Genomic DNA, 24504 nt, shown 5'->3' on the forward strand with positions numbered 1-24504 from the left:
ATCACCACTACTCAGGCCTCCTTTATAAAGAGGAAGGGGTAAAGTTCTGGTCCTGCTGGAATCACACTTTTTTAGGGTTACAATGTGATTACCTTCTGTAGAAAATACCGCCTTCTTCACTAAGTTATGGAAAAACCTTTTCTCTTTTCTGTCTGAAATTCTTCTAATGTGTTATGTGTTTATTCATTTTTAAACCTAAACATACCAGGCCACCCTAAAACCAAAGCTTTTGTCACTCATGGTGGAACTAATGGGATCTATGAAGCTATTTATCATGGGGTCCCTATGGTGGGAGTCCCCATGTTTGCTGATCAGCCTGACAACATTGCTCACATGAAGGCCAAAGGGGCAGCTGTGGAAGTCAACACGAACACAATGACAAGTGCAGACCTGCTGGGTGCCTTGAGAGCAGTTATCAATGACCCTTCGTAAGTACTGCTGCAAGAGATCTCTGATTTCCATTGATTATGCTTTCCATCGTACTGAAAAATTTGGTATGTTTCATACCTTTCAATTGGGTTACATGCAAATATTGTAATATTAGAGCAATATGACTGCTAAAAAAGTACATATTTAACTACAGCAGGTGATGTGCTTGTATGATTTGAGAGACAAAGAAAAACCCTAAAAATCATCTTTCAATACTATTTTGATCATGTGCAATTTTAGTTTTTGTGAACAATCTGTTTAATTTTATAAATATTTACAGGTTATAAGGAATCAGTAAGTAAAATATGAAGGTTATAATGTGCTCAGTGCTGATCATTCTGAAATAACTATTAATACTCAGTTTAAGGTAGTGTTATTAAGCCCTACTTTAAAATAATAACTTCTCAATAATTGTATATTGTAATTAATTGTAATATATTTCATAATACTATAGAAATCATTATTTGGTAGGGGACTAGAATTGGGAGACTGAGCAATTCTTAGCATGTTATTTTGATTTTCAAAAATTCATGTTGGAATCTGAGTCTCCACCCTCTGTGTGCCTGATGCAGACAGGAGATCCACACTCAGAAGGCCCGTAAACTGCTAACACCACTGTTCATGTTTGGGCCCTCCCTGTGTGTGCTCTGTGCCACCTGAGGTACTAAAGCAGGTCAACCCATGAACTGCTGGCAACACAGTTCCCATCTGGGCTTCACTTGCGCCCTAACCCCCCGGAGGTCACAGACATAGGCAGTCCATGGTCACCACCAGTGCAGGCTGCATCTGGCTCCTGTACATACCCTGAGCTACCTGGAGATGCCAAATCAGGTGGTCCACAAACTGTTGACCCTGCACTTTGTGTCTGGTCTCTGCCTGTGCCCTGAACTGCCTGGGGACACAGGACCACTAGTCCGTGATTTTGCCACCAGTGCAGCCCACTGCTGGGTCCTATGCATGCCCTAAGGTGTGAGGGGACACTGGATTAGACAATCTGTGATGAGCTGACATCACAGTTCATGTGTGAGACTTGGGAGAACTAGGTGCACTTCACCATCTGCCAGAAGACCCCAGACTAAGCAGCACATCTCAGTGGACAATGAGGGCCAAGTCTGACCACCAGGCAAATTAGGGACACTAGCAACATTTGCTGAGCTGCCAGGAAAGAGGGAGACTGAGCCTTCTAGCTCCAGCATTAAATATCACAAGACGAAGGAGTAAAAAGCAATCTCAGAACTCCGACCCACTCAGAACAAGACCAGGAGACATCAACATAGGAAAACTTGGTAAACACACATCTGAAATTGCTGAAATGATTGCAAACGAGTAAAGAAACAAATCCATCAGGCTATAGAACAGATTACATCAGAAATAATCTCTCAGGCAAAAAATGAAATGACAATAATAATAAAAGAATTGCTCAGCAGGTCTAAAGAAGAAATACATAAAAAAATAGATGAACATAGGCTACAGATGGAAATGTTAAATGAAAAATATAGGAATGAACTAGAATGCATGAAAAAGACTCAAAGAGACATCCAGGAAATCAAAGTTTCCATTGAAACCTGCCAAAACTGCTTGAATGAAGCTGAAGGTATAATTTCAAATCTTGAAGACAGCATAGCAGGTAATGATCATGAAAGAAAGGATCTCCTAAAATCAACAAGGAATCAGGAAAAATCAATACAACAGCTGCAAGATGAGGCAAAGGGGAATAATGTACCACTAATAGGAGTTAATGAAACAGTGGCAGGCACTACAAACAACATAAAAAATATTTGCAGAAATAATAGCAGAAAATTTCCCAAGCATAGAAACAGAATCTGATATACAGGTAAATGAGGCATATAGAACTGTAACTAGTCATAACCAAAATAAACTACACCCAGAAACGTAATAATCAAGATCACAGATCTCCAGCAAAAGAACAGAATCTTAAAAGCTGCTAGAGAAAAGAAACAGATCACCTATGAAGGAAAGTCCATCAGAATCACGGCAGACATCTTAACACAAACCATCCAATTGAGGAGAGCTTGGAGCAAAGTATGACAGGTCCTGAGACAAAACAGCTTCCAACAAAGACTGATGCATCTTTCCAAATGATCATTCAAATTCAAAGGAGAAGTAAAATATTTCCATGACAGAGAACAACTGAAGGATTTCATGAATGCCAAACCATCCTTACAAAGAGTACTAAAAGATACTCTAAAAAGAGAAAAAAATGACTGCAGTTTAAAAAACAATATTAGGAATGAATCCTTAAGCAGACCAAGCAATTAAACAAGTAGAAAAAGTGGGAAACTTACAGCAAGTAAATAACATGACAATAATAAGCCAATGCATATTAATTATAACCATAAAAGTAAATGGCCTCAATTAACCAGTCAAAAGGAACAGGCTGGCTGGGTTTTTTGTTTTTTGTTTTTGTAAATAAAAGGAGGAAAACATAAACAGGCAGACAGCCATTTATGAAATAGCAAAAGAATAATACAAACAACACAGAGAAACAAAGTGGTAGGAAATTAAAAATGCTTTTTGTATTATACATTGATATCTTCAAAGTGGCTTCTCATGAAAACAGAGAAATGCAATACTGATGAATCAAGAACTCATTAACTGTTTCTTTCAGCAAAGAAATAGAAGACAGTAGAACAACAATGTTAACTATCTTGTATATACATACATACAAAATTTCTCTTTCATTCCCTTCTCTTTTCACACATTTGAGTTGCCCTTTACCCTTGAGTGTTTTCCTTTCACTTCACAATGTCTATCATACCTCCAAGATTTTATTAACTCTTTCAGGTTTTACACTAGTGAGACAAACTGGTGCTTGCACATGCAGGTCTGATTTATTTTACTTATGAGTATGGTCTCTAGTTGTGACCATTTACCTATAAAAGTCTTGAATTTCTCTTTCTTTATAGCTGAGTAATATTCCAGTATAAAAAAAGTACCACTATTTTTTATCCAATCCTTGGTAGATGGACATTTGGGTTGCTTCTATAATTTACCAGTTACAAATTGTGCTGCTATGAACATAGGTGCACATGTATCACTGTGATATGATGTTTTTAGATCTTCTTGGAAAATACCAAGTGGGGAATAGCTGGGTTGAATGGGACCTCTAGTCCTAGTTTTTGGAGGAATCTCCAAACTGATTTCCACAGTGGTTTCACCAATCTGCATTCCCACCAGCAGTGGAGAAGCATTCCTATTTCTCCACAGCTTAGCCAGCATTTTTTATTGATTGATTTCTTAATGATAGCCATTCTTACTGGGGTAAGGTCCTGATGGATTTGCAGCTGAACTCTACAAGAAATTTAGAGAAGATTTAATACCAATTCTTCTCAAACTCTTTAAAGAAATAGAAAGGGAAGCAATTCTCCCAAATTCATTCCTGGAGGCAAGTATTATCCTGACACCAAAACCAGAAAAATAACTAACCAAAAAGGGAACTAACAGCCAGGCTCCCTAATGAACATAGATGCGTAATTTTTCAAAAAACTACTAGCTAATAGAATGCAGCAAATCATCAAGAAGATAATACACCATGACCAAGTGGGATTCATCCCAGGAATGCAGGGATGGTTCAATACATGCAAATCAACCAATGTAATACACCATAGAAACAGAGATAAAAGTAAAAGTCACATGATCATCTCAATAGATGCACCAAAAGCTTTGATAAAATCCAACACTTATTCATCATAAAAACCCTACAGAAAATTAGCTTGGCTGGACTTTAACTTAATCTGATAACAGCCATCTATGACAAATCAACAGCCAACATCACAGTAAATGGACAAAAACTTACAGCTTTCACTTTAATATCAGAAACAACACAAGGATGTCCACTGTCACCACTTGTATTAAACATAGTTATTGAGACACTAGTCAGAGCAATTAGACAAAGAGAGAAATAAAAGTAATGAAGATAGGAAAGGAAGAAGTGAAATTATCTTTATTTGCAGATGACATGATAAACAAATGACCCCCAAAAGTACACCAAAATTATCCTAGAATTAATCAACAAATTCAATAGCATAGCTGGATACAAAGTCAACACTCAAAATTCAATAGCATTCCTTTACACAAAAAACAAACACACTGAGAGAAAAATAAGTGAAACAATACCTTTCACAATATCATCAAAAAACTGAAATACTTAGGAATAAATCTAACAAAAGTAAAAGATCTATACTGTGAAAATTACAGTATTCTAAAAAAGAGATTGAAGAGGATTTTAAAAAAAGGAAAGATATTCCTTGCTCATGGATATGAAGACTCAACGTCAAAAAAATGACCATATTCCCAACATTTCAATGCCATTCCGATGAACATACCATTGGTATACCTCACATACCTACAGAAAATATTTCTAAAATTCATCTGGAACCAGAATGACACAGTAGCAAAAGCAATCCTGAGAAACAGAGGCATGTCAGGAGGTACCATAAGCCCTGATTTGAAATTATACTACAAAGCTACTGTAATAAAATCAGCATGGTATTGGCCTGAAAAACAGACCTGAAGATCAGTAGAACAGACTAAAAGATGCAGACAGAACCACAAAGACATTCAGCCATCTTATCTTTGACAAAGGGGACAAGCATGATAACTGGAAGAAAGATGGCTTCTTTAATAAATGGTGCTGAAAAACTGGCTTTCTACATGCCAAAGACAAAAACTAGACCAAAGTGTATAACCTTGCATGAAAATAAAGTCAAGATGACTTAAAGATCTTAATATTAGAACAGAAACACTAAATCTATTGGAAGAGAAAGTAGGTGGAAATCTTGAAGACAGAGGGGTAGTTAGAGTGTTCATGAAAAAAAATCAAACTGCACAGCAAATACTTCAAGAATCAACAGCTGGGATCTCATCTAATTGAAAGCTTTTGCACATCAAAGAAAATCATCAACAGGATTAAAAGAAAACACATAAATTGGGAAAAAATTTCAGCCAACTACCCCTCAGACAAAGGACAACTGTCTAGGACATACAAAGAACTTTAAAAAAATCAATTCCTGAAAATTCAAAGACCCAATACAAAAATGGGCATCTGGGATGAATACATACTTCTCTTATGAAGAAATACAAATGGCAAATAAATAAGTGGGAAAATGTTCAGCAACATTGGTCATTCAAGAAATGCAGATTAAAACAACACTGAGATATCGTCTCACTCCAGAAAAAATGGCTATAATCAAGAAATAAACACATAACAAATTCTGAAGGGTCTGCGGGGAAAACGGAACCCTTTTCACTGTTGGTGGTAGTGTAGACTGGTGCAACCACTGTGGAAATCAGTCTGGAGATTCCTCAGTAAACTAGGATTAGTGGTCCCATTCAACCCAGCTATTCCTCTCCTGGGTATTTTCCAGAAGAACTGAGAACTTTATACCACAGCAAATTATGTGCACCCACGTTTATAGCAGTGCAATTTGTCGTAGCTAAATCTTGGAAACAACCCAAATGTCCATCAACTGAGGATTGGATAAAAAGATGTGGTATTTTTATGCAATAGAATATTATTCAGCTATAAAGGAAGATAAACAAGAGGTTTTTATAGGTAAATGGATGCAAGTAGAGACCATACTCATAAGTGAAATAAATTACATTTACATATGTAAACATTGTATTTCCTCCCTACTATAAGAACTTGAAAGAGTAAATAAAATCTGAAAGATAGAATAGATATTGTGAAAGGGAAAAGAAACTGCTCAAATAGGAAAGAGCAACTGTAATGAAAGAGAGGAGAGGAAAAATAAGGAAGGAAGAGCAAAAGAAAATGTCTATGTATACAAAAGATAGCTAGGATAATTGTTCTACTAATACCTGTTGGATTATTGAAAGGAACTGGTAATGTGTAATTGTTTGATGAATTTTGCTTGCCTATATCTGATTATATGTGCAATCATTTTGAAGATGACATTAGACAACATCACAACCATTGTTAATATCCTGTCATGATGTTTTGAAATTCTGTGTTATTTTTATTGTTCTCTGTGATGTTTTGTTTATGCATTTGTTTTTGTCATTTGGGTTTTTTTTCTCTTTAAAATGAAAAACAAAATTTATATGTATATACAAGGATAGCTAGGATAGGTATATTGCTGCTGTCTGTGGTTTATTGAAAGGCACTGTCAGTGCTTAAAATTTTCTTTTTTCTTGACCAATTTTGCACATTTGTATCTGCTAATCAGCTGGCCTGATCTGAAAATAACAATATGCAGTGTAATAACCATTGTTGAACTCCTACCATCTTGTATGGTGAAGCTGTGTATCATTTCCAATGTTTTTTTGTTTTTATTACTTGTTACCATCTTTGATTGTTTGACCAATCTTATATTCTTACATCTGCTGGACTGAGCAACTTCATTGATGATAACAGTATGTAATACAGCAAAAACTGCTAATTGCTATCATTTTGTTTTGAGGTGATGTATCATTTTTGTTTCTTTTGTATTGTTTTGATTTTGTTTTCATTGATGTTTTGTTAGTATTTTAAATTTTTAATATAAAAAAATTTCAAAATACTTTTGAATATGGTCCATTAGAAGTAAGCACTTAAGCACATGAAGTAAATTGCTATTGAACTGCATATTATGAGCACAGTACCCACAAAGTTTTACATCTGTTATGAAGGCTTGTCTTGCTGATCCTGGCATAAAGTACAAAGAAACAGAAAGGGAAATACAAGATATATAAAACTACACAAGATTGCTTAACAGAAGACATTAGCTCCATAATTTCTTGCAATGTTACAAAAGACGATATTATTTGAGACACATTTTAGAGATAATGAAATTAAGGCACAATTTTCCAAAGTAATATTGCTGCTTCTTGTTTACTATAATTAGATATAGACCAGAATCAAGAATGTTCTGTTATATTAAATATCATTGATTTGTAAACATGTGTAATATTTCAAATGGGAAGTTGTCATTATATAGGGTAGGGAAAATATCCAGGAGAATAAAGGGGAAATATATAAACAAAGGATTAGTAGAAAGTAGGTCTTTAAAATGGTATTTTGACAGAAACTGATTCAATATAAAAGGCAAATGCAGAGGAGATGATGTTTATACTTGCACACAAGCTTGTAGTGCTTAAATTAGGAAACAAATTACTTAATTCTATGCACATACAAGACAGAGCACAGATGTTTCACATACTTTATTCAAGTTCTATGCAATCATATGTATTTTAGTTCAGTTGTATACTATCCAAGATATTAGATGGGCTTGAAACACTCTATTGGTCTCTATCATAATAATCCACATGAGGGCACTTCTAAATCTTTCTGGCAGCCTGCGAACTCCATGTTCCTGCCATGTTTTCTGCAAGGTTTTCCTTCCTACTGTAATGTGTGTGCACTTATGTTTATGTATGATCCATTATTATAACTTCAGCAGCAGTCACTACCCATGAGAATGAGCAGGAACTCTTAGAAACTGAAGTTATTTTCCTGAGAGATTTAGATACAAGGTGGATGTACCCATCAAAGTCCCTTGTATACAGTCTTACTCACTCTCTACCACCTTGCTAGAATATCCATGTCATAGTATGCCTCGCTTTGTGACAATCCACATAGGCAGAAAGTGGAGAGATGTAAAAATAAATGCAATGCAAATATCTCACAAATAGGAGAAAATGAGAAGATCCCAAGAATTCTACCCAAATACTTCTGGAATTAATAAATAAATTCATTAGCATAGATAGATTCAAAGTCAACACTAAAAAATCAATAACATTGTTTACAAAAACAGCAAAATCTCTGAGAGAGAAATTAGGGAAACCGCACCCTTCACAATAGCATCCAAAAAATGAAATAGCTAGGAATCACTCTAACAAGGGAAATAAAAGATCTATATCTGGAAAATTACAGAACTGTGGAAGAACTGATTGCAGAAGTTATCAGAAAATGGAAAAACTCTCCTTGCTCATGGATAGGAAGGACCACATTGTGAAAATGACCGTACTCCTCCCAAAGATGTTATACAGATTTCGCACAATCCCAATGAAAATACCATTTGCACTTCTCATAGATTTACAGAAAGCATTTGTAAGCTTCATTTGGAAACAGAATAGACTTAGAATATCAAAGGCAACCATGAGCAACAAAGGCAAGGCATGAGGTATCACAGTCCCTGACTTGAAACTGTTCTACAATGCTTCTGTGCTAAAATCAGCATGGTTCTAGCAAACAGCAGACCTGAGCATCAATGAACAAGATTAAAAGATGCAGACACTACTACAAACTCATTCATTCCCCTTACCTTTGACAAAGGAACAAAATATATTCATTGGAAGAAGACTAGCCTCTTTAATAAATGGTGCAGGAAAAACTGGCTTTTCACATGCCAAAGACTAAAACTAGAATCATGTCTATCACCATGCACTAAACTAAAGTCCAAATGGATCAGAGATCTAAATATTGAAACAGAAACAAAAAAAATCTACTGAAAGGCAAAGTAGGTAACTTGAAGATACAGGTGTAGGCTGAGAGTTCATAAACAAAAATCAAACTGAATGGGCAATACTTCAAAGAATGGATACTAGGGATCTCATCTTATTAAAAGGTTTTCAACATCAAAAGAAATCAACAGAATGAAAGGAAAACCCACAGAGTGTGAAAATTTAGCCTGTATCTATCCCTCAGACAAAGGAATTGTATGCCAAAGATATAAAGATTTGAAAAACAAATCAGGCTCTTGAAACTTAAACACCAATTCAAAACTGGGCATCTGAGATAAATATACACTTCTCAGATGAAGAAATACAAATAAATCTATGAAAACATGTTCAACATCATTGGTCACTTGAGAAATGCAAATTGAAACAACACTGAGATTTCATCGCACCCTGGAAAGAATGGCTATTATGAAGAAATCAAAAATAACAAATGCTACAGGGGGTATGGAAAAAAAGAAACACTTCCTCACTGTTTGTGGGAGTGTAGACTGGTGCATCTTCTGTGGAAATTAGTATAGAAATTCCTCACAAAACTAGAATTATAGGTGCCATTCAATTGAGCCATCTTCCTTGTGTGTATTTCTCCAGAAGAACTAAAAATATCATACTTCAGCAATATATGTGCAAACATGTTCACAGGAGTACAATTTACCACAACTAAATCTTGGAAACAACTCAAATGTCCATGAACTGACAAGTGGATACAAAAGATGTGGTATTGTCATAATAAGGAGTACTACTCAGCTATAAAGAAGGAAAAACTTGAGGCTTTTATAGGTAAATGAATGTAACTAGAGACCATACGCATACATGAAGTAAATCAAACTCACATGTGTAAACACCGCATTGTCTCCCAAGTGCAAGGAACTGGAAAAGTAAAGAAGACCTAAAATCTACAATAGATATTATGAACAAGAGACAAAGCTGCTCAGAAAGAAAAAAACCCTGGGATGACTGAAAGGAGAAAAGAAGGATGGGAAAAAATATTTATATGACAGATAAGATAGTTATATATTGACTTCTTCATTTCATTAAAAAACCTTTTGTGCTTATACTGTTAGATCAATTATGCTTTCTTATATCTTGTAATCTGAGCAACTACTTTGAAGATATCAATACATAATATATTAACTATTGCTAATCTCTTATTATCTTGTATTGAAACTTGTATTATTTTTTTATTATATTTTCACTTAAAAAAATTTTTAAAGAGAGAAAATGTGTGGCTTTATTTACATAGAGGAAAAGAAGTTTTATTTTTGTACCAGGAATCGAGCTCAGGACTTTGCACTTCTCAATCAGGTGCTGTGCTACTGGGCTATATCTCTAGCCCTTGAAATTCTGTAGCTGTATTTACATAGAAGAAAAGAGTTAAAATCAAAATTCTTACAAGAAAATAGAAAGCAACTAGATATTGAGAAAAAGGTCAAAGGAAGTGGAAGCAGCATAGTAACACGTAGGTGTTGTGGCTAAACTAGTTCTAATAGGGAGCCTCATAAGTTGAATGAGTATATAAAAAAATAAAGAGCAGTGATAAATTTTTCATTGAAAGAACTATAAATGGCCACTCTAATCAAGCTCAAGTTTGGAAGAAAGAATAAAGTTCAGAGCAAAAAGAGACTGTCATCTTACCAGAAATCAACAAAACTATGAGTTATAATTTCTTAAAAATTACACTGAAATTGACAAGCATAACACAGGTAAGACTAGTAAAAATGAACTCACAATATGGAATCAGGAAGATATATTAAAAGTTATGTCACAAAATTTAAAAAAGGATTAGTAGAGGCAAATCTCTCTCTCTCTCTCTCTATTTGCAAACACATTTGCACACATATTTGAACATGCGCTACATATATTTGCCTATAGTTCCATGTGCCTTTGCATATATATTTGCATGCATATTTGTGTATTTGCATATGTGCAAATCAAAAAGCTGGATAAGCTTCAGAAAATATTTAAATACCAGAAACATGATTTTACCTAGACTGAACAAAGGAGAAGCAAAATATCTCAGTGGACAAATGATTAATAGAGACATTATATCACTAATAAAATATTCCCAGTAAAACAAAGCCCAGAACCTAATGAAATCAAAGACGAGTTTTATCAAACATTAAAAGAGGACTGAAATCGTTTTGTCAGCCACCTCCAAAAAACTGAGGATTTTAAGAATCACTTTGCCTATTTTACAAATTCACAGTTATTCTGATGACAAATTTAGAACACTACAAGTGAGAAAATTATAGGGAAGTCTTCCTTATAAAAACAGGTGCAAAATTTTGCAGCAAAATTAAGCATCAAATTATAGGGATGATATGTCATGTAGGACTTATTTCTGCATGTGGGAATTTCAAACATGGAAATCAATGTCTATGACAGCACATATAAAAAGAATAATTTAAAGGTCATGTGATCACTTCAATAGATGCAAAAGTTTCTGACAAAAAAACAATCCATAAAGATGTAATCCTCTACAAACTAGCTATGGAATGAATGATATCAACATAGTTCCTATATGAAAAAGACTTGTGCTAACTTTTCTCCAAGGCCAGGAGATGAGGATAGCATTCATTGCTTCAAATCAACATAGAAATCCTAGACACAACAGATAGACAAAAGCAGAAAATATGACAGCCAAACTAGAATAGAAAGAGTAAAGATAACTCCATTTGCAGATGAATGACTTTATATAAAGAAATGGTGGTGAATTTCACTGCAGAGAGTTAGGACTAGTAATACAAATTAAAAGTTGCAATTTATCAGATTAGCATGTAATATTAAATATTATTTATAATATAAGTTAATATTGAGAAAAAAGTAAATACATTTCCATTTATAATAACATTAGAATAAATAAAATATTTAGAAATAAATTTAACTTATAAGACAAAAGACCTCTGGTCAGAAAAGTATACAATATTGAGAAAAGAAATTGAAACAGACCAACAGGGGGAAAGGTGATCCTTCTCCATAGATCAAAAGCTACATTTTGTTAAAATACCCATACTAATTCAGTAAATTCTATTTCAATATTTTAATATCATTTTTATAAAAATAGAAGTAATTCTAAAATAGAACATCATATTTAAACCCAAATAGCGAATCCATCATGAGGAAGACAAAACTGGAACCACCAAAGTACCTGACATCAAATCATATTAAAAGCATACTACAGTAAAAAATAAACCCAACATGTTACTAAAATAAAAAACACACTTTAACTGAACATAAATAAATTAATATAATTATGATCACTTTGTCCCAAACTTTACATGTGTACACCATGACTTAAGAAGTGTCTCTTCAGGAAAATACTACTGGAAAAAAATATGTGCACCTGTGGAATAAGGAAATTTTACCATTAACTCACAGTATATGCAATTATATACTTAAATAAATTAAAGGTTTAATGCAATATATGAGATATAAAACTGCTAGAAGAAAAAATTAACAGTGCCCTGGCCTTGGATAACCAATCTCCTGCTGAGAGGTACAATGACAGAATAAAGCACAGGCTAAATACACACATTTCAGTTACAGGCAGCACCAGGATGGTCAAAACTCAATAATGGGTTAGGACGATGAGGCATGATGTCCGGCTTTTACTGGATGCACAGTTTGATTGGAATGTATGCTCATGGGTTGCAGGAAGTGATGGAGTTGTACTTTTGATTTGGTCTAGGTTAAAGAATGGAGGAAAAATGCATTTTTGGAAAACCACACTGGCACAAACAAGGGTTAACTAGTAACCTGATTGTCTACTAAGAGGAACTACTGAGCTATAAAGAATTTGCATGAGTCAAAGTCCTCTCCTGACATGTTATCTTGCTTTGAGGCACCAGACTTCACAGACTGTTTGCTAGACTCAGCTCTAGCTGTTGGCTTAAAGATTATTCAGTCCATAACCAGAAGAGGGTCTTGGTATAAGTCATGTAGGTCTAGGACAGACTCTCAATTTGTTTCTATGCCAGTTTGTTAATATTAAGTATCGTCTGCCTATTTCAAATCAAGTTGGTCCTCAACAGTTCACCCTTTTTACTTTTGAAGTTGAAGCAACTCCACCAGGGTAAGTGAGGTTTGTAGGGCATTGCAATATCAGATGCTTATGATTCCTCTATGACATACTGAGAATATAAGCAGAAGGCACAGAGCAATGTCTTAGAATGCAAAAATTAAACCAGAAATTGACCTTGACATACATAAATGGGTTGAGCTGATCAAGCGCATCAGTGGATTTATACCAATCTTGAATTTGATCATGGAAATCTTGAGTTTGTTGTGACATGGAAAGGACTTTTCTCTGGTGTTTGTCAATATCCAAACTAACGTTCTGATGGATGGTGCATTTAACATGTTTCTTGATGTGCTCCCATGGATGAGAAGACTCATTACGTGGCAAAGGAGTGACAGACAAGGGTCTGATATTGTAATGACACTTGAGCTTTTGCTGAAATTATAGCTCTCTGTTTGGTACCCTAGCCACAGATCAGCAGGTTCTACAACACTTATCTGTGTCTGAAACATAGTATCTATATCTCCTTGGTAATTCCTGGTGCTATCAGCCATCTAGGTCTAGTTAATAATGAAATGTGCAGTCTGCACAGAATGTGTAAGAGTCACTGAGGAGACTACTACACTACAGATGAGAAAAACCAGGGAGAAAGCCCTGCAATTATACGTTCCACCATGCACTTGGTTCTCTGTACCAAATGATCTAGAAAGATATGGAGTAAAAAGGACGTGGGGAAGTATTGTCAAGGATGTGTAAGATTAACAGGCAGCCAACACCAGGCATCCATCCCATAATTATTACTACTTTGGAATAGAATTCTCTAGGTTTAGTGCAATGAGTCATCACACAATTAAAACAATGAATAAATTCTTTTGCCATGACTTTGCTAAAAAAACACGTGAGGGTTATAAATATATATTTCTGTATTAACCTCCTTGTAAAGATTATACAATAGGATACATTCTCCTGTGTCTGAAATCAATTCATTACCTCCTCTGACTTTGCCAACATACAATGGAAATCTCACATTCCACAAAGCATGCAATGTAGGCCCTCTTTTGCCCTGGTGAAGAATTTGGAGTATTGGAGCACTAAGCCCCAATCTGACCCAATTAATAAAATCAGCAGGCTCAGAAGTGAAGGAGTAATTTGCTTGGCTTCTCTTTTGAAGGTGTCACCAGTTTTCCTGTTTATTTCTTCCCAGATATTTTTCTTGAGCTGCCCAATCTACAGAGTCAAAACAATGAATAGACTTGTTCCATACTAGTTTGTCTTGGAACATCTCCCAGGGAAATGAAGCTCTTTCCTGAATATATGAGAAGTGAGCCTTAGCTGCACAAAGGGGTAATTTGGTTGATAAGAGTCTGCACACAGCCCAGATACAGATGGATCATAAGTTTATCATAAATAAATTAGTATTTGTTGATCCCTTCTATTATTGAGTCATTATCCTAAGGTAAGTAATTTCCTGGGTTTTCACATGAGTCACTTATGAAATGCAAATAGATAAAATGAGAGGCATATTTAACAATGGCCTGTTCATCTAATTCTACTGAGGTATATGACTTGAAAATATATATGGTCTGGGATTTATATAGTCATTAGCATGATATAATCTCAGGAGAATGATCTGTCCAGGTAAGGGGTCTCAGAAGAGGTGGATTTGAAAAATAAGTCCAAAATTTATTGGCCATAAAAGGTCTCATACATAAAGAAATGGGAAAAATGGCCAGTAAGGCAAGTAACGTATTATCTTGTGTGGCAGCCCCTGACCGGTTGTCATTGCCCTAACCTCACATGCTGTCACTTCGATGTCTTCCCATTGGATGACATGGGCAGGATTCTTAGCACACTGCTGTCTTGGTGTCTCATTCCACAGGGGGTGAATGGATCTGTGTGGGTGTGGGATGTTGGTCAGGCGCATCCTTTGAAAAGGTGAATTAGGTGGAAACATGCCTCACATCTTAACCAGTGATAACCTCAATTCCCATAGCCCACACATTCCTGGATGGCACACACAGCTTCTCTTCATTTCCTGTTAAGATACAAGTGTACCCATGCCCACATGTTATTAATGGTGCAGGGCCTTCCTGGACACCACTCCTGGTGTTATCCATAGAAACTGTGGATGAAGAGTGGGTTGTTCTTGGTGTAGTGTCCAGCGGAGCTCTGCAGGCATCAGTTTTGCATCTGTGGCAGGATTTTAAAACTTAAGACAAAAGATATAAACCTACTTTAGTTTGAGGAGGGTCCTGTATACCCATTTATTGTTTTTTTAATTGTTTAATTGTTAAATGGGTGCTTTCTATTATGGCTTGTCATTGTGGATTATAAGGGATGCTGCAGGAATTGGCTGAAGCTGGAAATGGATCACACATGTGTGTGCAAAGGCAAGGCATGTCTGAGAACAAGGAGTGCTTGGGGCAAGCCACGTGCACGAGGTGCCTGGTTCCAGAGAACACCAAGCCCTGAGTAAATCCAAGCAGTCAGTTGCTAGGCAAAGGGGTGTGATGTTACAGTAATCTGTAAAATATATAAATAAACATGCTGCTTTGTTTAAGCTGTTCCTTTCCTCCAATCTGGAGAGAGGGCTTCACCTGACCTCAGCTTCTGTCTCTTATTTTTATGTTTCCATCCTCTCACTGTCCTTTCCCCTGGAAACTTTGAGACCTGAGGTGGCTTCAGAAGTATGCCAGTAGTATGTTTATTAAGCCACAATTGGAAAACATTTTGGAGAGTCTTGCTTATGTAGGTGGGGCCATTATCTCTTTTATAGTTGGTGGACCCCCATAGCAGAAAAACATGAAAAAATGTACATGCTGAGTCCATTTTCCTGAGTGGCAAGTAGCTGGTATCATATGAGACAATGTGTGTCTAGAGACATGGACAAAGTGTAACTTTCCAAATGAGGAAATGTGTTTAGCATCCATTTGTCACATTCCATTGGCCTTAAACCCCATTGATTGCTGCCCACTTGAGGCAATGGTTTTGGGATTTTCTGACAGGAAGGGAAGACCGTTAAAATTTGTCTGGCTGGAGTTCTATATAACTTAAATTTTTTCATAAAGCCTTTGGCATTTTGATGAAAATATGTATGAGGTTGCTCAGCTTGATCAAAAGAAGCATTAGCGATTAGAACATCAGCCTTTTAATTACTCACAGCTAAGGGCCCTTGTAAATTATATTTTATAATTTCATTTTATAAAATTTATTTTAAAAATAAAAGAAGGAAGGGCTGAGGATTTAGCTCAGTGGCAAAATGCCTGCCTGGCAAGCACAATGTCTTGAATTCGATTCCTGGTACTGGAAGAAAAACAAAAACAAACACAAAAAATAAAAATAAAAGAAAGAAAACGTATTAACAAACAGACATCCATTTACAAGATAGCATAAGAACAATACAAACAATACAGAGTTACAGACATAATGGTAGGAAATTAACAATGGTTGTTGTATTACATATTGATATCTTCAAAGTGGTTTCTGAGGAAAACAGAGACATGCAAGATTGATCAAATAATTAATCATTAACTGTTCCTTTCAGTAAAGTGATAGAAGGCAGTAGTACAACTATGTTAGCTATCCTGTATATACATACATACATAATTTCCCCTTCTTTTCTTTTTTCCCTCACCCCAGTTGGTCTTTAATTTTGAGCATTTTCCTTTCATTTCACAATGTTTGTCATACCTCCTAATTTTTATTCACTCTTTCAGGTTCTTATACTAGTGAGACAATACTTTGCTTACACATGGAGATCTGGTTCATTTCACTTATCAAAACGATCTCTAATTCTGACCACTTACCTGTAAAAGTGTCATGTATATTTCTTTATAGCTGAGTAATATTCCATTATATAAAAGTACCACAATTTTTTATCTATTCCTCAGTGGATGTAAGTTATAATGTGATCTAATATGATCTACAAAAAAGGGAGCTGTCCTAGCTCAAGTGATCTCTTGTAAAATAAGGAACAGATTTCACAATACAGGATCTAGGGTTGACTGCAAACTGGCAAATTTTAGCTTCTGGGTCCTGTAGGCTGAGTTACTAATAATATTTATGAGTATTGTAGCAAAATTTGTTATTATATACCAGATAGTAGTAAGTGTTGATCCCTGAGTTGAAAGAGCAGGAGTAGTCAAAACATGTTGAAAATCCTTACTCCAAAAGGCCGCTCTGTCTTTTGAGGCCCTGTGTGTTAATTTTGGCTTGTTAATTAGGTCTTGGTTTGAGTGAAGTTATTTTGAAAATTATACAGGCATTTTGAAGGAAGAAATGAAACAAGGAATCATTAGGATGACGATTATCTATTTTGGCTAGAAATTCTGTAAATGTCACCTGCCAATAAATACCCAATTGTAATAAAGTAGAATATTGAGTAATCGCTAAGGGTAACACAATTGATTCAGCATCCCTGCCAATTAATTGCCTGGTATGTGTTTGACTGAAAAGATAATATTTGTTATTTTTTCAGTATAAAGGTGTAATTCATTTCAGCTCCCAAATCAGAGACATTTCTATAAATGTACACAAAAGTACATTAAAAAGTAATGATTTTAGCAGTTATGTTCAAAACAGTTTCACAGTTGATTTTGTGGAGAAAGGATCCACTTTATTTTCATATATTCAAGAACTTATTTGAATTCTGTTTACTGTACTCTTTCTCATATAGAAAATGTGAAAAATATTTCATACAAATGAGATTTTTTATTGTTTTCTATTCTAATCCATTTAAAAATGTTTCTTCTACTGCACTATCACATTATATTTACTATTATTGCCTAATTACTTTAATTCAGACATCTTATTGTACTACCTGTTTCTCCATTTTATTATAAAATGTAAGTTTCCTTTGAGGGCATTCTCATATATCTTGTTTCAATATGTCTTTTACCATTTTCTTCATTATTTTTTTCAATGCACTCTAGGATTTCTATACAAGTCCATTTAAGCACTATTTCTGCCTTGAATTATTTTTCATTGACAATTTTAAATTGGGAATAGTTTTATTTTATGATACTCTACTTTCCTAGATATAAATATAAGCAATAAATATTCACTACCTTTAATATAGTTTCACAATTTCTTTCAAGATGTTATTATATATTTTGTATATTTTTGTGATTAAAAAGTTTGTAATGACACAGACTCTCTAACCTTTGTCCCATACCACACTCTGACAATATGATTCACTAAAAGTACTCACAAATTCAGAAGTGGCTATATTTGTCTTATATTTGTCACCCTTCCTGTCAGTGAAACAAAATGGCTGATGAGCAAAATCTCAGAAAATATGGTTATTTGGCCCACGAGTTCAGAGGACTCAATCTATGGTGAGTTGGCTGCAAGGCAGAAGCACCACAGTGGAAGCACACGGAAGAGAAAAACTTCTGAATCCATAACAGCCAAGAAGCAGACACAGGAAGAGCAGAGCTAGCAACAAGACTATGGACACCCTTTTAGGGCAAACTACAGTCATCCATATTCTCCAGAAACAACTCAATTCCTAACCTCAGAGGAAGCTTTGAACTCATCAATGGGCTAATACAGTGATGAGCATAGCAATCATTTAATCCAGTTTTATTTCCTTAAGCCCACTTTTGAACACATGAGACCTTTGGGAGATATTTTAATTCTGAAAAATAATGAGACTGCAAGCTCTCTTATCAAAGAGATAAGGTTAAAATAAAGGAAAAAGGCCCTGGGGGGGGAATGTTTGGACCAGTTCTTGTGGTGGAAAAAACTAAAAATAGTAAACAGTGACCAGGCCATATCAAAAAGACACAGATATAAGTGTGAAAATTTTTCTTTAAAATTCATTTTTTTCTTTAAAATTCTAAGAAAATTTGATCAGCAAAATTTAGAAGTTAAAATATAGAAGCACTATTTATAAAACTAATTAAATTATGTGATACTTAGTGTAAAATTAAATATTAAGTAAACAATCTTTAAATTCTAATTAATAAATGTAAATATGACAAAAAAATTAGAATTGATGCAATATTAGTATTCTGTATAACTCTAATACTTATTAAAATAGGAAATCATAAATATTTTACTAGTTATGCTACAAATGTCTTTTTTTTCCTATGCATTATACACTCTAGTCTCCTCTCTGGCTATTATCATCACATCTCTTTAATTTCTTCCAAATTGTGAGAGTTCCCACTGTCTACATCTGTAATTCACTGATAAAGTGAACAAGTCAGTTAGATGTTTTACATCACTTAAATGTTTTCTCATATTATGTCATGATTAAAGGGAGGTTATGCATTTTGTGTAGAAATACTACAGATTTGAACTTTTGCCTTTCTCCAGACAACCCATAAGGAGATACATGTTGACAGGTTACTCTTAGAGACATTAAATTTGATCATATAACAAAAACAGAAGGTAAAGACTGTCCAGTATTCTCTATTTTCAACTTTGTGATCACCAAGTTTCTTCTTGGAGCAATAGCTTCTTGACGGTACAAGTCATACTGTCTGTATATTTGTCTATACTTCTGCATCTCTCAGGGTAGACTCTAATTAATAGAGGAGGGATGATAGAAATAGGAATTTGCCACATTAATAAACACTGCATGGTACGTGAAAACATCTGCATAAATCATTTGGAATTTTATTTGATTTATCATTTATTAGAAATGAAAAATAATTGGTATTCTGAATGTAAAGAATACAAATATTGAGCTTAATTATGATTTCATGAAATGGGGGTCAATCTATAACTGTGGAAGATGTAGAATGATGAGGCAAAATCAATAAGCAGATTTAGAAATAAGTATATCTATTGTCCATGTCATTTATCTGTCCTATCATATTTCCTCTTCCATGTTTTACTCAATAAAAGCTAATTATGAATAATAACTTCAGATTTCCTCTGACACACTATTTTTTAACGTTGTTTAACCTCTCTCTACTGATTTTTAAACTGTACCTGCTGAATGTTTCAGTAACATATTTGATTATTAGTAAATTTTCATTATTATTTGATTTGTTTACAGTTTACATTTTCTTGTGTGGTTTTCATATCTTTAAACAAATTATAAAATGGAATTTTACTTTTTAATTTCAAGTGATATGGATATTTTAAGTCATTACGTTTGGATTTCTGTTCCGCTCTTGCTAATACTCAGACAGGAAGTATTGTTTCATGGTGAGTGAAAGTTATTCATTTTCTTTGCAATTTAATCTGTGGACAACCTTAGAAGTTCTGCACAATGTTTCTCTCAGTCTTTTATAGCTTGAATTCCAAGTGAAAGTTCATGTGAGGTGAAGACTGCTTGCGGTACACATTCTTAGGACAGAATTTTTCCAGACAGTGCTAAGTCAGTACAGGCAATACCCCTCACTGTGAACTTCTGTGTAGTGGAAAGCATTTGTAAGAGTGAGAAGCGATCCTGGGAGTTCAGTGTTCTGAGGAAGGACGTGCGCAGTAGAGGGGGCAGGAAGCCTTTTTGCTTACCCACTGCCCTCCTGGCACACACTGTCTGTACTACAAAGGAATAGCCCAGGATTGGAACTTGTGCCTCAGGATCTGCTTTATGCTTTGTTTGGGAGTCTGCTGATTTTGACTTTCTTGCCAAATCAAAAATAAATTTTAGAAGAGCAATTATATTGTTTTAATGTTTAATTTGATTAGTATATGTTGACTGTACATGAAGTTTACATTCATTTATGGAGTAGTGCATTTACATGTCACATTTTGATTATTTTCTATTCCCCTCCTAGCCTCAGCTAATTGCCTCCCTTCTACTCTAAATCCCTTGTCCTAATTTTCATTGTTGTTTTTGTTATCATTATTTATGTTTACCACATTTAGTGTTTATCTTCATTCTGTTGATTTGGTGCCAGGACCTCACGCATCTTAAATCTTTTTAAGTCCCCATCGTCTCCACCCATCTCCTCATCTTCATTCCCATGAACACCTTCTCTTTTGCAAATATCCATTTCCCTATTTCTTCCTGTCACCCCTTTGTTTTGGACCTTGTTTGCTCATTGCCTTATTTGAATTGGAGATACAAAAAGAGATTTAAGCTTGTGATCCTGATATATTTTGGTTAACATTTATACTTTCCAAGTGTATACATTTTCCTACAAACTTCTCAAATTCTTTCTAGCCCAGTAGTATTGTACTATGTATAAATCTCATATTTCTTCTATCCATTCATCCACTGACATACAGGCCGCTCACAAGATTTAGCTAAAATGAATTGTGCTGTTATAAACAAACCTATGCATATATTGCAGTAATGTGTTGTCTGTAGCTGTTTTTGGAAGATACCTAGAAAGGAATCTCCTGGGTTAAATGGAAGTCTTAGAAAAAGAAATATGTCACATTTTTAAATTAATTTAAGTGAATCCAATTAGAAAACCAAAGTTAGATCTCACTTTTATTAGGCAATAAAATAATTTACAAATATTACTTTAACTGAGTCCACATTGCCAATTTCCAAAGAATCTATGTACCACTGTTCTCTCTTTCTCTTTAATGTCTTATAACATATAATACAATTGGTATATTGTGTAAATTCATTAGTTTTCTTTCTTTCTCTCTCATTTTACCTATCCCATTTATAAAAGACTTTTACTATGAGGGTACCTCTACTTTTATGAAGCACTTCCGGTCTTATCATATATTCTTTCTTTTCACTTTGACAATTACTTTGGACTGTTTCCTGTTACTGCCAGAAACTTTGTAAGTGTCAGTTATGCAATAGCATGCAATTCTCTAATATTTGATATGAATTTTAACCACATCTTCTAAGTAAATTTATTCTGGACCTTTTTCTTAATAAACTAGAAGAAATCTCATGATACTAAAAAATTGCCCATACCAAATATGACTGAATATATCCCTTGATATAACTGATATCACTTCATAAAATGCATATACATCACAATTCTCTTCTATTTTCAAATGGTAGATTTCAACTTACTTAACTGAAGCATTATTTCATCTTTCTGTGCCTCCATGTGAAGGACTTCTCCCATAGGCTCTTCTCTTTTACCTTCTTAGCCAGCCATGTTTAATCTATGGAACATGTGTTGTGTTTTTCTTTTAAGACCAGAGGTGTTAATGTACAGAGGATTTTTCTAAACTCAAAACTAAGTGTTGACATTTCTTTGCAGTGTTTGTGATAAATAGCTGGAGTTTTGGTTGGAGTTTTGCATTTGCTCTCTAAAATTTTTGGTATCACTGTTCTATGTTCTATCTTCCTTCTGGTTGTATGTATGTGATTAACTGACTTAACATCTAAATGACGTGTAAATTCATCCTGAGTTTTGAATTATTTTTTATGTTTTATGTAAAGTACAGAAACTGACAACAACTATGTGCAAAACACTGTTAAAGGTATGAAATTATAAAAGATTTAGAGAAAAATTGGAATTGTATTGATATATTGATAGGTTAATAGACACAAAATGCATAGAGATTCAAGTGCTCACAGGACAAATATATGTGTATAAAAAGAACGTGATGATTAGATGATAGATGATAGATAGATAGGTAGACAGACAGATCAATAGATCTACTCATTAACTCAGGTGCAGGTCAAAATATCTCACCATCAGTATTCCAAATTTTGTTTCATGTTATGCTTCTTATCCTATTCTGTTTCCTTAAACTATAAACTGAGATTTTCCTTTGCTTTTAAAATTCTGAACATCTTTCAGTTTACCAGTCACAAGGACACTTTATGCTTTCTAATTCTAACCAATTTATTACTATTTCTCACATATTTTCATAGAGATGAAAATTGATGCAAATGATGGACATTCAATGCTCTTGAAAGTCACTGATTTTCACTGACATTGTTATTTTCCTATTGTTTCTAACTCACCCTGTGTTGCATGCATATGACACTAATACACCTCTACTCAAGTTAACATAATTTCCAAATATCATCCTCTAACTTGTATTGTTATACTCATTTTGTGCAGCTGTGTTTTGACAAATTTCTTTCTGAAACTGCTGGGCCCTTCTGCACTCTGCTCAGGAATGATTTAAAGAGACAATTGTTAACATAAAAAAATGCTTTCTTTGGAAAAAGATGTGAAAGAAAGAAGTTAGACAGCTACCTTGGAACAGTAGGGGGATCAGAAGTAAAAGCCACTGAATTTTTGTCCTTACCGCATTTTATTTAGGACTAGTGATTGCTACCCACTCCATGTGGGCACCTGCAGAATGACACCATTGGATGGACTCACTGTCTGTCTTTGTTGGAAGCTGGGCACCCCTACCCACATTCTTTCTGACCTTTGAGATTTTTCTGAATGTTTGTGATGGGTAAGTGCATGGGGACTACCTTATAGAATTGTAATTTAGCATTAATGACTAAGGAAATGGAGCATGTGTGATTTGTACATCAAATAAGAGTCTTCAGGCTGCTGTTTCTTACCTCATTTCATTTTACCAGAGGTGGGTGAGGCAGATGGTTACCCTAGTCTTTGATGTTCCTGGCTACATTCTTGTTTTGCATGTCAAGAATTCCTAGTGTTAATTGTGATGTTACCCAGCACCTTCCAGGGTCTGGATTCCCTTTCTTTACCTTTCTCTTTCTAATTCCTGGAATCTAACCTGAGGCAAAAAGCAACCATTAGTTAGATTTCCGATAAATTTCTTTAATAAACCTTAATGAGATCAATATACTAATTGGAAGAAAGAACATTTTACTAAATATTTCATCTTTTAATAGATTTCAACTGAAGAAGAATGCATCAAACTATAGATGTGCCTTCCAAGAATTAATGTCTAGCCTTTAAGTATTGTGTGTGACATTATCTGGGGTACACAGTTTTTGTGCCTCTCCAAGTATTGTAACACATACATAACATTTACACCACATAAGCTTTGAAAAGGTGTCATCTGGCTGGTGGTCTCATGTTGGCTTGACATGCAACTCATTTCACAAGTAGCTGAATTTTAATAGGTCAAGAAAACTTACTCTTTTACACATAAAACTTGACCTTTTCATTACAGCCTACTTATAGATGTCTTAGTAATTGCTTTAGATAATAAATGAGAGTCAAATTATAACTTTTAAACACTTTATATTTTTCACGCAAAAATTCTTACATTATTGTACACAAGGAAAAATAGATATTGTATTAATAAACTCAGTCTTATAATATCTTAATTAGCTAAGAAGCTGGATGGACTAAGTCATGACTTTTAAGACATTTGTTTTTCTTGTTAATTCACTGTTAATACTGTGAATAAAGGTATTTCGGCTACCTTATGGATGTCTCTTTATCAACATGCTACTACAATAGAAAATGATCAGAAATTTGATACACAGATATAGACACAAAAAAACAATCATGTATAAGTCTGATGCTATCAAACTTTAATTCATTTTTAAGTCCTATGAGAGCCTTGAGACTATCACTCCTCATGTGTTAGAGTCTTAAATGAGTCTGGCTGTGCTGAAAACTCATAGAAAGTGTCTTTTCATGAAACTCTCCAAAAGAAGAGAAGTAAAAGAAATCTTCTTCAAAAAATCTTCTTCAAAATCATCAGCAGCAATTACTAAGACATCTGGAATGAGACTTGCTTTTTTTTTTTTTTTA

At 34.5% G+C, this 24504-nt stretch overlaps 1 pseudogene; it reads left to right on the forward strand.

Moving 5' to 3' along the window:
* Positions 1–285: 285 nt before the first annotated feature.
* LOC106149480 overlaps positions 286–24504 on the forward strand; it is a 39003-nt pseudogene continuing 14784 nt past the window's right edge.

The sequence above is a fragment of the Chinchilla lanigera genome, unplaced genomic scaffold (assembly GCF_000276665.1).
Source record: "Chinchilla lanigera isolate Chin_1 unplaced genomic scaffold, ChiLan1.0 scaffold00046, whole genome shotgun sequence".
Taxonomy (NCBI): Eukaryota; Metazoa; Chordata; class Mammalia; order Rodentia; family Chinchillidae; genus Chinchilla; species Chinchilla lanigera.